Source organism: Meleagris gallopavo, chromosome 1, assembly GCF_000146605.3.
Source record: "Meleagris gallopavo isolate NT-WF06-2002-E0010 breed Aviagen turkey brand Nicholas breeding stock chromosome 1, Turkey_5.1, whole genome shotgun sequence".
Taxonomy (NCBI): domain Eukaryota; kingdom Metazoa; phylum Chordata; class Aves; order Galliformes; family Phasianidae; genus Meleagris; species Meleagris gallopavo.
The window spans coordinates 6,570,653-6,585,894 of NC_015011.2; positions in this window are offsets into that span (position 1 = coordinate 6,570,653).

Below are 15,242 nucleotides of genomic sequence, written 5' to 3' on the forward strand. Positions count from 1 at the left end.
TTACTATGTGTTTTCTTTCTGTTATGAATGTTTTCTTTTGCCTTAAAATACATGAAGGCAAGAAAAGAAAGTGAGACAGTGTGAAAACATTCCTTGCTTTCCCATGTTCCGTACTGTAGGAAAACAATGCATTCACCTCAGTTGTACGGGCAGGAAAAATGAGCCTGGCAGTTAATTCTTCATACCATTTGAGGATGAAGTCCTAGTTTAGGATCAGAGAAGGAAATTAGATTACGTCATGTAATTGAAATACAAAGCAGAATTAAATCTACTCAAGTCTACAGTGTTGCCCACTCTCCATTTATCCAGAGCTCAATGACAGAGCCAGAAGAGGGAGCTGCCCTCACTACTGCCCAGTCACTTTGTTCAGAAACTTTGCAGCATGTATCATAAAGATACCAAGTGTGCCATGCTGCTCCGCATGCTTATCAGCAGGGATTCCATCGATATTTGATTTTTAAAGTGCCTCACACATCTGCGGAGCAGGGTTAGTCATAAATAACAATAATAACGTCACCCCTTCCCTCTCATTAATAACAAGTCACTAGAGATTCCCTCGTGGTGATGCATAGTGCATGACACTGCGCAGATTAGGTCTTCCATCATGCAGGCTGTCAGCATGATTGCTTTTACTAAATACAGTCATCGTGTACAGTGAAATATGCTCAGCTGGGGCACTGCTAGTAAAGCACTGACAGCAGCTTCGTAAACAAGAATGTATAGCTTTCATAATTCTGCTCTGGAGACTAAAAGTTTGCAGAATTGTGAGGAAGAGATGAATATGTTAGTAGTCTGTCCATGAGAATCGAGGTACAGAATAGTATTCCTAGGAAACTTCATTTCTTCTTTCTGGAAAACCCATTAACTGACTTTCTTAAGTCTATAAACTCTTTGGGTCAGTGATCATCTTAATCAGTTTCACATGGTTTAGAGCAACTGAGGCTTACTTGTAACTGCTTTGATGAGTGGTAATTAAAATAATAATGAACTAACTGTTGATTGAACTAGAAAAAGTAACACTTAAACAAGAGTTACAGATACTCTATGTGAGAAGCAATAGCACTAAAAGCAGCTTTTCTGACAAATTACCTAAGTCTCATCTGCTAAGGCTTTTTGCAGTCAATAGACAAAATGAACTTCTCTAAGAGGACATTCCAAGCACAAGCCCAAAACTTAGATATGCCACAAAAATTGGATGTTCCACCTCACTGTCCCCATTTTTCCCCTGTTCTGTTCTTTAGCTGATTGTACACTTATGTAAGCTACCCAAGAAAGGCAGGGCTCTAGCTGCTTGGGAACTAGTTTTTTGAAAGACAGTTCTGATCTGTCTTATTGCTCAAACAACTTTTAGGAGATGGCAGAAATATGACACCAGCCCCACAAACATGTAATTACAGCAGTTCTGAATCTGGACCCGCGGTTTTGTGAAGATTAGCTCAGTATTTCTCAGAAGCACAGAACACTAGTGTCTACATCAGATGCAGTGTGAATTAGATAGATAGTATTCAAATTAATCCCCTCACTTATTCCCTAATAACTTCCATATGTAGGCAAGCTCTAGAGACTACATACTGTTATTCTTCCAGGAATTCACTTAAGTTCATAGACTGTAGGAAAGGGTAAAGCAGAAAAATCACTCTGTAGATGAATGTCATTGCTGCAGATATTCAGAGCTACCAAATGAAGGAAAATAGTTGTGGTTGACACGATTGCTCTTCATCAAACTCCAAATAAATACACACCAATTGCGAGTGCGTTTCAGTACATTTTCTCTACTATCACCAACAAAATGCCATGATCATGCAAATTTCACAAAAGCCAACAGTTTATAGGTAGGAAACAGAGCCTTCACCACATTCAGGTCAAATATGACATTGTCTTGGAGTTCATCCAGAAAAATACTCTGTCTCAGAATAGTAAAAAATAAATAAATTCTTTTGAGACAAATTACTGTATTGCAGAGCTATTTATGTCCTCCCTGAAGCACCCGCTGTTTTCTGGGAAGAAATAACAGACTAGATGGACAATTCTGGTTTCAAAATGACAATATGCTGTATATTTCTAAAAGCACTTAACATTTACCTGTGGAGAAACTGAGAAAAGTAAAACATTAAAAAGGAAAATTGAGCTGAGCAGAAATAGATTGTACCATCCAAAGAAGAAAGTGTTACAGAGCTTCACAAAATCTGGAACTCCACAGGGTTCATCCAGCTAGAGAATCAATTCTGAACAGCACTTTTGAAAAATGTGTCTTTTTTTATTAAATTATATAATGAATGCTTTCTCATTTGCATGTTGTAATTGGCTTTGTCTGCCACTTCAGCTTGGCAGTCTGCTCTGTATCAAATGTTTGTCAATTCCCAATCTCTATGACTATCTGTGGAGCAGTTTCATTTTTTACAGATTTATAAATGATGCTAGTGAGAATAATCTGGCAGAAATAGGAAAATAAAAGAAAGCTTATGCCATTCCTGGGCTGCGGACATAAGAAAACTTCCAGAAGCGTATATAAGAAATATAAGATATAGTTTCTACACTAACAGAAATATTGCTCCACTATGAAACCAGTAAATCTATAACTCTTTTTTCTCACTTATTTGGTCTTTTTTGTTTCTTCACTATTTAATATCTTGGCACTATTTGTTGTCCTGACAGTATAGGAAGTTTTGAAAATCTAAAAATGTACAAGCCCATTAAAAATAACTGAGTTTTAACAATGTTTTCCATAGAGTCCTAATTTAAACTGGGCAATGAATGGAGTAATTGAAAAAAATCTCACCATTATTCTGGAAAATTAATCTCCTTCTGTTGCACTTGCAAATGAAAAAGTTTTAACAATTTTTTGCACGTCAAGAGACATCTTTTCTGCCATCATTTCTTTTGTACCCAAACCTTCCTTCAAATGGGAATAAAAACAATGCCACATTCTGTGTTCTGCTGCACAGAACAGAAGCACAGTTAAAGGCTATCAAGTCTAACAGGTCTGCATGTCACAGAAGGAAATCCACTGGTCCTGTTGTGCTTTTCACTAGTCTAAAACCCATTTTAGCACAGAACGTTGTTGAAACAGTCACTTCCCATGAAGTGGGAACCCATTAATGGTTAAGAACCAAAGGGGATAACAGCAAATTGAGGATGGATATGTCAGTAATCATAGAATCACAGAATCACAGATTTGTAGGTGTTGGAAGGGACCCTTAGGGATCAAGTCCAACCCCAATCTTCATTCATACAAAGCAAATATTCAATTTCAGCCTGACAAGGACTTTCTTTTGGAGGACTGTACATGAAATTGGTAAAAGAAGATCAAATACATTCTTTATTTCAAGCTTAGTGAAATACTGCTATTAGTTCTGTGTAGAATGAGTCTTTAATTTTGTTAAAAGTGGAAACATTCAACTCGCATCTTCTAGAATTAAGATAAAGCGTATTACCTATGACAGTCTTAGGGAGAAGTCTGCCTAGTGAAATCACATCACATTGGTTTACTACGGTGTCACACTTGAGAAAGGAAGCAATCTGTAAATGTGCACAATTATAAACATCCAAATTAGTGTGATTTGAAAAAACATATCAGCTGAGGCATAGATATGGCTGTCTCCTGAGTCATTTCACTGTCTCAGGAATCATATGAGGCTGAGTTTAATGAAAGGATTATGAATCAAATCAGATCTTAGGGGTTTTTTTTCATTCTCTGTCCAAAATACTCCTTTATCAGTCAAAATATGTTGGCTGTTTAGGCTAAGGCCCATTAGCAGATATACATGTGCTCCCTGGTCATGTCCTGTCCATACAGAGAATACTGCCCAATTGCAAATAGCAGGAGGCTCCTTGAGGTCTAAGTAGATTAGTGCAGGACTACATTCACAAGTATATGACCTCAGCTAAAGCACTGGTGTCCACATCCTAGAACAAGAGTATACGTTCAGTTTCACTAGTTACCTGAGTTGCTAAGCTAGACTGCTTGAGGCCCAGAAGCATGTTCCTCCTGTTCCAACTGTGGGGCACAGGGGGCAGGAACAAGCAAGACACTGGCAGAGCAGATTAACAAAAGCTTGACAGAACCCTCACACTACACACTGTAGCTTCCAGAGACATGATAACCTCATTGCTTCCAGTTTTTTAACTACATTTCAAGATGTAGAAAAAGTGAAAAAGGAAGCATTTTCACAGAAGAAACAAATCTCCTGTCTGTTCAAGATGAAGACAGAAAACAAAAACAAAAACAAAAACCTAAAGAGAATATTTGTTTAGATCATAGAAAAGTAAACATTGGGAAGAGAAACACTGATGAAAAAAACCTAGCCTGTTAAAATATACATTAAAGTCACAGTTTTTAATTTCAAGTGATATTTTTAACTTCAATCAACTTAGTTCAACTGCTGTCCTGCAGTCAATAGTATTTGATCCATTTTTATCACCTGAATATCTGGCCCTTGGTGTGTAAAATGAGAACGTTAATTACATCAGCACAGCCAAAATAATGCACTGCAAACTCACGTGATCAGATATGTGATTAACATATTTCAGATTTGTGTATCTGTCTTATTTCTTTAGCTGTTGGAATTCATAGATTCAAGATTTGTTCTCCCATCATGCAAACTGCAAAGATTGTTTTTTTTAATAAATTGTTTGTAATTATGAGATTCCTGGAGCTTTAAGCATATGAGTGATTTGTATGCTTTGATGAAATTATGAGCCTTGCCAAGCAGTAATTATTACTGCTGATATTTATTTTATTGAATTGATTTCTCACTTGTGTCAATCTCTTTTCTCCTGCTGGAAATCCATGGCAAAAATTGCCATCACCACTGATGGAAACAATGATATTATAGATCACATAATTCTTAATGTTTTGTAAGAAATCTTCTAAACTCAAATTTTGTCTTTTTTTTTTCTTTTTTCTTTTTCTGGGCTTTGTTCTTTTGATAGATGTTTTCAGCCTGTAAGGAAAAAAAATCAATTTAAATGAATAAGCAAGTGAACTGCATTTGCATCACCTTTATTTCACTTTGCTTCCTTACTTGATTCTAATGATGTTTTGTTTCAGTACTAAGAAGCTTCACTACCTGGCCAAGCCTTCATAAATAAGAATCATGTAAGTAAATAAAATCACATATCTGACTTAATGTCAGCATTAACTCCCAGCCATTGTAAAATTCTATTTAATAATATTAAATGCAAGTTCAGGAAAGTCCAAACTATTAATTCCTCAAGCAATGGGGAAAAAAAAAGGTCCTTGTCAGATGTGTAGCCTTTTTTACTAAGCTTGCAGCTCTTCTTTGTTTAATTTGTTTTCAAACAAGGGAAAATGCAGGCACAATCAGAATGACGATGTTTTGCAAGGGATAAGAGATGGAACATAACCAAGTGCTGGCCTTACTGCACAGCTGAAATCAATGAGCTATTGTGGAGTGTCAGCACTATCAGATAGGCCTACAGGATCAGTGGGAAGTTAGGACTGACAGTCTTCTTCCATCCATTGGTACTGCCTCCTGTTAGTGATTGAACAGTGCACTTTATCCCTTGCAACTCTTGGATGCTTGTGAGTGGACTCATTTTTGCTTCCATTTTCCCTGGTCACAGGCTGTAGCGCCTTACTGGCAACACTACTCCCTATCCTGATAAACATTCCACTGTGAAGAAACAAAGCATCCATAAAGGTCACCAAGGGTTAAAAGTAAAATATTGAATTAACTCAGCACCATGTCAGTCCTGTGTTTTGACCCTCCAAAAGTTTATGAAAGTTTGAAAAAGTCAGTGCAAAAGGTGATGAGGGGAATTTTGCACAGACATGCTGACTGCTGCATCTGTATGACAAAGTAACTAAGCATTTGTACTGGTCATTGGAAATCTATAATTTTTATTGCTATGGCCAGACCTCATGAATTCCAGGCCATGGAAACATGAGAGAAAGTCTGAAGAAAGAAGGACTCTCTTTCAGTCAAGGATGATTGGGTTAGAGATCATTTTTGACATCCACAAATCCATGATCCCCAATGGGATGCACCCATTAGTGCTGAGAGAGGTGATGGTTCTTATTGCTAGGACATTCCATCAACTCAGAGATCATGGAGAACTGGAGAGGAAGTATATATACTGAAGTATATGAGGTGTCATCTACAGAAATAAGATGAGCACTCAGTCCTGTCAGCTACAACTTTATTGTACCATTACCTTGACTGCATACAATTTATTTTTTTTTCCTCAGGGAAAACAAGAGCAGCTTGACCTCAGAAAGACTGGTACAGAATTAAATTTTCAGTAGCTTAAATACATTTGTTCTCAGAACCTCAGATTCTCAGCTCTGATCTACATTGCTTTTCTTCAAGTGAAAACTAAAGCTCATATGACAATTTTTCTGAAAAGTTACTTTTAATTATTATTATTAATTTGTAATTTTTAAGTTCTAATTTTTATTCATATAGTAAAAGTCAGGTTCCCTTTACCTAACTGTAGGAATTTTGAAAAATTTTCCAAATTGATCTTCATCATGTGAGAAGAGGGACAGAGCAACCCAACTCTGGGTCATCCTGTGCTTGTAACTCCATTGTAACTTGTAACTCCACTTAACTTCATTGTGCTTGTAACTCTGCTTGTAACTCCATTGAGGGAAAAAAGAGCTTACCTGACTAGACCTGGTGAAACATTCAGTTAATTCTGATCCTTAAGGTCACACAAGAGAAACACAGATCATCACTTCATTTCCATTGCTCTAGTGATTATTTTCCATGGTTTGTGTGGCATCATCTAACAACGATGGCTCCCAGGTTGTGCTGCATGGATTACCAATGGCTGCTCTGTGGAGTTCACCTGGGCCCAACTCTCACAGCAGCAATCATCTCTGGTGTTCTAGGATTTAATAAAATGGGATGTTAAATTTATTCATGCTATCACAAAGTACTGAAGTAAGGTGTTAGGGTATTGGTCATTTTATTAATTAAATCTCATGAAAAGTAGAGCACAGTATTAGACAGAATCAAGAGCATAATAGACTAACACACGTGTCACTTCTCATACTGAATAAAGGAAAAAAACAGCTTTTAACTGGAGAAACACTGTCTTTAGAAGAAGTGCTGCTCCTATTCACTGGTAACTATTTAGAATAATTTCCGAACAAATTGTGTTCATAAATTCTTTCTTTCCCAAAGCATACTTGAGAAGAAAATTCTTATTCTTCTTACTGAGCACTTCAGGTTTTTTTCTGGGAGTTCATTTCTTTGAGCCACAATAACATGTAGAGCTGAGTCTGCTAGAATGTCAGATGCCTACAACTCTGACATCTCTGCAAAATTATGGTGTGTCCATGGCGACAGTCTAGCAGCAGCATTATAAAACATCAGCAATACCTTCAAGAGAAAATTTGTTGTTTGCTTGTAAGCCTTTCAAAGTAAGAACCATAACAATTCTTATTCTCTTTGTTAATTCAAAAACAATATTACAAATATTATAATACTGCTAGTACCTTAAAAAGAGTGACAGAAAACTAAAAGAAAGAAAATCTTCTTCTCTGAAAGAGTAGTCAAGCACTGGAATTGGCTGCCCAGCGTGGTGGTTGAGTCACTGTCTCTGGAGGTGTTCAGGAAATGATTAGATGTGGTACTAGGTGACATGGTTTAGTGGGGAAATATTGGTAGTAGCTGGATGGTTGTACTAGATAATAATGGAGGTCTTTTCCAACCTTGGTGATTCTATGATTCTCCAAAAATAAAGAGGGGAAAGGAAGAAAAAAAAGAAAGATGAAGTACAGGCATTGTCATTTTTCAGCTACTGTAATAAAGTGTGATCATGTGCTAGAGGCACAAGTCAGTGCTCATAACATGTAAATGGAAGGTTATCTCTTGAGAAGGATGTCAACATTCTGGTCAAAAGGAGGACATATTTCAAGTTAGATTACCATGGGATAAAGTGCAAGGAATTCCTGGGAAAGACAATAATAAAGACTGGTTTACTAGAATGATTCTTCTTTATTCTGTCTCACAGCTCATTTTCTGACATCTTTTTCAAGTATCCTTCACCTGATCCACACCGATAGCTTAGCTATCTATTTGGAGGTCTTGATTATGACTGGTAAGCCAAATGTCAAGTATTTTACAAATTAACAGATGATTTATTCTTGATCTCTCTGTCTTCATCTGAAGATAAATTAATAAATGAAATGAAAAGAAGTAAAAACATTTAATGAGCACTGAAGTTAAAACTAATTGATTGTCACTCTTCAGCATATTTACCATTTGGGAACTTGAGCTTGTGACTGAGGATGCAGACATCAGTCTTAGGTAACTCAGGAACTGGGATGTACAGAAGGATTAGGGAAGATGTCAGGGGTCATAAGACTAAAGCTTTAGACTACATGTGTGGGAATGGTTGATAAGAAAGAATCTTAAATTGAAAAACGTTGGGTTTCAGATCTTGATTTAAAGATAGCGTAAGCAGTAGATGTTTGAAGGTAGGCAGGATTTATTTGACTTCCTTGCTTACAGAGATGTAAAAAGTAAGAGTTGTAGAAAGAGTAAGAAATGAGTATGAGAATAGAAAATGAGGAATTGGGTCTCAAGTACTTAAAGTTGGTATTTGACCAACAGGGCCAGGAAATTGCACCCTTATTCTCAGGAGAAGTGTTTCGTGAAGGAGACATGGACCTTGATAGAAGTGTTTTTATTAGAATGAGGGTGGGTAAAATAATCCATGACTTCACATTTTGTGTTGAAACTGCCTTGTGGATATAACCAAGGTATTCTCTTGCCGCATAGAGAGCCATAGAGAAAGGAATTGAGGAACCCTAACATCTGCATTAGAACTTGATATTTCAGACTTACACAGCCAGATGTCAGTCCCAATAAATATGAAGGATTAACTCCAGGTTGCTATGAAGTAAAGTTGTTTTTAAGCACCAGCTGATCCTGAGATTGAACCTAACCACACTGTAGGTCAACATCTCAGCCTAGGCAGTGGAAAGTAATTTATTATTATTATTACTATTATTATTATTATTATTATTATTATTATTATTTTGTCTGATTGTAGGAATAGTTTCTTGATTTTCATAGTTAACTTTTATTCACAGTATATATAGCTGCAGCAGTTCAAAGCATTGTGTGGTTGGATCTGTGGGGCTGGAAACCAAATCCATTGCTGCACACAAAAATAAAGCAGATTGTTTTGCAGAGACTGGTGAAGACACAGTTTCCACTAATTTCATCAGGAGCTGATCAGTATCTCTGAAAAACTGCCTTGTTAGGCACATAATGATGAAAAAGCAGTGTATAACGTACAGCACTGAAGATCAAAATATTATTGGCTTCATTGCATGATAGCAAGCTGACCTCTGCCAATGTCGTTTATTCAGCTGGTGAAAGCGATTTTGTGTGGCAGAGTTCTCTCAGCAGAACACTTGTGTCAAAGGCCTTTTGGAATTGTAATGCTCTGCCCAAGAGCAAAATATTATTAACTTTATTTCTGGCCTTTTTAACATCATTCCTTAATTAACAGTGAACTTAAGTAGCTGTAAAACTCTACAAAACAGCACTAAATCCACTGCTCGATCAAAAATTTAGCAAAAAATTACCAAATGTGTTACAGGAAGCTCAACGTTTTCTGCTATTCCAGGCTGCTGAGGCAGCATCCTCTTAGTGTTGATAAAAATTGCTTTGCAAAGGTTGTGCCTCTTTGGATTTATCACTATCAGCATGTGGCAGTGTTTGAGCTTCCAGCTAAGAAAAAATTCAAATGGAATTTTACAGTACTTGCTTTGGGGCTGGTGCGTAAAACTGCTCTCTTAGCAGCTTCCAAGTCCCAGGAAACTCAGTGCCCATGTCTCTAAGCTTCATCACACCCCCTTATGAACTGCTGCCAATCTTTCCTACTTGCTGTTTACTTATTTCATTGCGTAGTTTGGAGGCACCTTCATCTTATTTTTACTTTAGTTTGATTTTGCTTTCTCTTGATGACAGGGGTTTACATAAGTGCAAGGAATGATTAATGCGCCATTCTTGGTGGGCAAGATATTGCCAAGGAGGAGAGGAGAAAGTTGCTGAAGTGGGATTTTGAGGAAATTTTCATTTTAGAAAAAGGGAGTAGTTGGGTCTTTGTTAGCAAGCTCTGTGGCCCAGTGTGAGAGCAAACCTTTCCAGAGGCTCTGCTTCAGGCTAGCTCTGGTGCTGGGGGACAGAATTCTGGGGGCAGTTAGAACATATTAGATGCTAGTATGCATATACCAGTATAATGGTTGCTAAAAGGAATACAGATTGCATGTTAGGATACTCATTCAGTGTGAATCTGAGTGTGCTATGTGGTGATGCTGAGGAGATATACATGAAGAGTGCACTGCTGAGCTAACCCATAGCACCAATGAAAACAGACCTGGGAAAAGAGTTAATAATCTTGGGCAGGATGTGGAGTGCCACTGGTTTTACATCTGGTACAGCAAAACTCACAGATGGCTCTTCTTAAGCTACAAACTGCATCCGTGGATTAGCCTGAAACACACTGAAGACCTGGCACTATTTTCTGCTTTAAAGAATACTTAGCTTAGCATATGAAGCACATGAGATATACTAGCACTTGTTTTTTCTGGATGCCTATGTGATTTGAATGAAGATTTTTACACTCAGTACCTCCCAGGGTGTAGGCATTTTGTTTCCCATGGTAACACTACACACAACAGCCCTTATATATATATATCTGCTAACTGAATTTGTGTTTCCTTCCAACATGCTTACACCCTTGGAGGAAGCTGAAAACGAATCTGAATGCTAGGGCAAAATCAGATCATTTCATAGGAATGGTAAAGGCTTCATTCCCAAGCCTCTTCTATGTGTTCAATCTTCCACAACATTCCTCATTCAATCTGTATTGTGCAATTAAGAAGTTAATCCATTTTAGAGATGAATCAGGGCTGGCAGCCATCCTCAACCTCAAGTCCATCAGCGCACAATAGACCAATCCTGGTGTTCTTGGCTAGAAATAATTCCATGAAAAACAATACCTTGACAAATGTTCAGTCTTTCAGCATTCTTTCGCTTTGGTAGTAGGTAACTGACACAGGGTTGAGTTGCACCTTGGCTCTAGCTGAGGCAGTACTGCCAGACAATGATAGATTTTCGATGAGAAACTTGAGGGAAAACATTGCACATACTGTCCCTCCGAGGAAATGTGCCAAGCATTAATACCCATCCTTCTCCTGCTGGCACTATAATGCCTCACAATGAGAGCCTATTGTGAGAAAAGCAGAGAACATAAGCAGTAAGCATGATAAACTGGATTGTTTCGCTCAGCACAGTACACAAATCTCTTCTGATGCTTGATTGATCCCAGTCAATCCTGTAAGTAGGAACAGCATTCTCTTGAAATGGCCAATTAGAAATGTTGCTTAGATTAGAGAAAGTGTCTGTGGACTAAAGAATGTTGATCCCAGCATGGAAAAAGTCACATGTATAGGATGTTAGATCTGCTCTACTTTCAAGCTTTGTTTCAGTTCTCTAGTTCACTTCTGTGGTCAGGGGCAGAGAAGCTAAAGGTTTGGGTATTTCTCTAAGTGTTACAAAATCATTTATTTCATCTTAAATCTGAATTTCAAGGGAATGATGCTTTTTTCCTCCCTAAGCAAAACTGAAGACATTCCTGACTAAACTCAAAATTCTGAGTTAAATATCTGAAAATGACAGGTACTGATACAAAACCAATGAGCATTTTTATTTTGTTATCTATCAGCTCTGAAAATGTAAGGGACAATGTATGACTATGGCACTATTCTTTTCTATGGCCCTCATCTTCAAACAAATTTTCAGTCTTTCCTGTGGAAGGTTTAGCCATTGGTCCTAGATAGAGGCACAGTGCACACAGCAAACTGCAGTTTCATTCATGTTCTCTATTCATCTTCAGATACCTAAGTTATAGTGGCTAAATACAAACAGTGTTGGGAACCCTACTTGCTACAAGTTATAGCTGACACCAGCACTCTCCTTTCCTTTCAGGACTGTGAATACTCCATACGCTTGGATTGTTCTGATGTGTGTATTAAGTTATTTTTCCTCTTTGGTGAAAAATCATCCTCTGCTTTTAGCCTAATAAGTGAGAGTTTGATAGCTCACTGTCCTTTCAGTTGGGGTCATTTTGTTATGCTCATTTCTTTCTAAACACAGCTACTGGATTTCAGCTCAGCAATCTCTAGCAAAGCTTCTTTTTTAGCTTATATTGTTTTTTAAGAAACTGCTGCTAGAAGTCTTTGCACTTCGATTAATGCACTCAATCTTATCTGGCTTTGCTAATGGATCTCAGAGACTCTTGGAAAGAGAAAACTGTAAAAAATGGGCATACTTTCAGAATAGCAATCCTCAGTTTTGCACATGACATCCTTCCTTTCTTTAGTCTGGGTTCTGAGCTTTCTGTGTTCTACCATCTTTTTCCCTCTCTTAGTGACCCAATCTCACCTGTCCAAGCAAATTAAGACTGAAAATAACAAATTATTAATTTTGACATGGTAAATCCTAAGGCATGAAATTTGCTGTGCCAACACACAGAAACCCTCTTACAGGAACAAAGAGGGAAAAAAAAAAGCCAAACAGTTTTTCTAAGTAAAAATAGTCTTCTGGCAATAAATTTACTTATCAACATCCTATATTTCTCATAAAAATAGTGACAAATAACTTAAATTTTAGAAAATATTCAATGCTTTTTCTTTGTGCTACACAGTTATAGGATTTCAATTTTCTCTGCAGTCTCGTAGAATCATAGAATCATTAAGGTTGGAAAAGAACACTAAGATCATGGAGTCCAACCACCATTGTGGACCCACTAGTGGTCCCACCATGCCCATTAACTGTGTCCCTCTGTGCCACATCTACACTTTCCTTGAATACCTCAAAGAACTGATTCCACCACCTCCTTCAGAAGATTGTTCCAATGCCTCATCACTCTTTCTGAGAATATTTTTTTCCTAATATCCAACCCTAAACATCCATAGAGTAGTCATCACTGATTATGAAGTAATAATCAGAGATTCAGAGTTAATGAATGTCTGTTGCGCGTGGTGATAATTTGTTAACAGAGATTTTGGCTGTACATAATCGTAAAACACAAGAAAACTTGCAAAAAAATTACATCTTCTAGACCCGTGTATACCTTCTGTGCAAATCTGTGCAAAGTTACACACAGCTCATTTCAATAATATTCGAAGTTCAATCCAATACTCCACTTTTATCTTCAGTATAAAAGCTAGCCAGTGTCAGTACTCTTCTGACCATGTACCTCATTTCCCCTATGAATTCATTTCATGTTCACATTGCCTCTGTATTCAGAACATCAGAGACCCTCTTAGAGTGAACCTGGGCTTTATCAGCACAGCAAGTCATGCAGCCTCACTCCACAAAGGAACAGCCACACTTTGTAAAGTGGGTAAAATTCAGGAACTTTTCAAAGCTTAGGCATCGTATCTGAATTAGTCATCCAGGGTAGTATTCACCAGACAAAATCTAGTGCCACAAAACATACATTCCTAACATAAGCTAGTTATCTAGATTTAGCACAGCTAGTGCAGGGAAATAGGTAACTCTTGTTTCAAGGCAGATGTCTAAAACCATTAGATGTCTCATTCTTTAGAAGTGACTTTCTCTCACCTCTGCCTATAAAAATATTCTGAATTATTAACTCAGATACAGATGTTTGTAATATAGATGTCTAAAATTAGATAAGCTGACTCAATAAATTTTGACTGTCAAGGCTCATGAACCAAGATGTCAAGAGAGTGTTAGTGTCTTGCTGATTTCTTAACTACTCACAGCATGCTAGCAACATCATGAAGTCATCCTTGAGAGGCCCTCATCAGAAACATCACTGGGGAGAAATATCTCATTTACCCTCAATATAATCTTACAGCTGCTTGTATGTAGTAGTACATCTGAACACTGTTCACCAGTGGATAACCTCTACTACCTATTTCCCAGATATATCCTCTGTCTTTACCACCCATTTACACAATGAGAAAGGGCATGTTCTCTCGTTCATCAGTTCTTCTAAAATTTGTGGTCAGTTATTTACTCTCCTGCTGAACATCTTTTTGAACTCAGGCATGTCTGTCAAACGTATATTCTTAGATATTCAGGTTTTAGGATCCTGCTGAATTTAATAGCTGCGTGTTGAGAATCTTTGAAGATCAGAGACCTGCTCTAGTGCTTACAACAGTTAAAACTGTAAGAGAATAATATTCTTCTGAACTTGTGTCATTAGAAATAGCTCTTTACTTCACAATTCTGTGAGTTGTTCTTGTACAGATATTTTGTGGTGCAAGAAAAACCAAACAAAACAAATTTATCCATCTGAAGGAACTGTGGACAGGTTCAGGTAAAGGAAAAAGAAAACAAAAGCAAATGAAATGTGAAAGAAAAGTTCATGACATTATTTAAATGGTTGGTACATTAATTATCTAGGGAAATAAAAGCATCTTTTATGTAATTTTGTGTCAAACAGTTTTCAATTTAAACAGTTTTGAGTAATAGGAATGAAAAGAAAATGGAGGCCCCTACAAGTACAGGAATTAGACTGCTTCTGTTGTCTTGGTCTCTTTGAAATGGTATGTTTGCTTTAAATATCTGCCTGCATACTTCCATATCTTCACTAGCTCAGAAGTGAAAAAAATGAACATTTTTACTGTTAAATTTCAAATCTCGCCATCTGAGGGTATCTTCAGACATAAAAGTACAGCTTGTAACAGCCTTTTTTGTAGAATACATCAATTCCTATCCCCTCTAAGTATAGCAAGGGCAGAATCTTTATAGAAATCTTTCTTTTCAACAAGGAAGTGCTATACTGAAACCATACTCATTTGTATAGTAAATGCTGTGCTGAATAGCATGTTAGCTGGAAGTCTTCATTTTTAATTATTATTAACACATTCCTAGTTAGCACAAAACCTTTATTCACAGTTGATCTGTGGACTACAGGTGCATATTGTAAGACAAATAATTACAGACTTTTTTAAGCCAGCAATGAATATCATTGACAGCTAAAAACAAAACACATTTTTCTCCAGATGCTTTCAATTCTTTGGGAAAAGATTTTAAGGTCTGTCATTTAAGACACTTTAAGACACTCTTCGTACTCAGTAGACCTTTCTATTGATCCCTTCAAGCTTTTAGTTTTTTAACTATGAACTTTCGCTCCTTTAAAAATAATAACTTCCTATCAGATTGGCTCCTCTCCTTAAAGAACAGAATATAAGATTTTTGGAAAAGAAGGAAATGTAT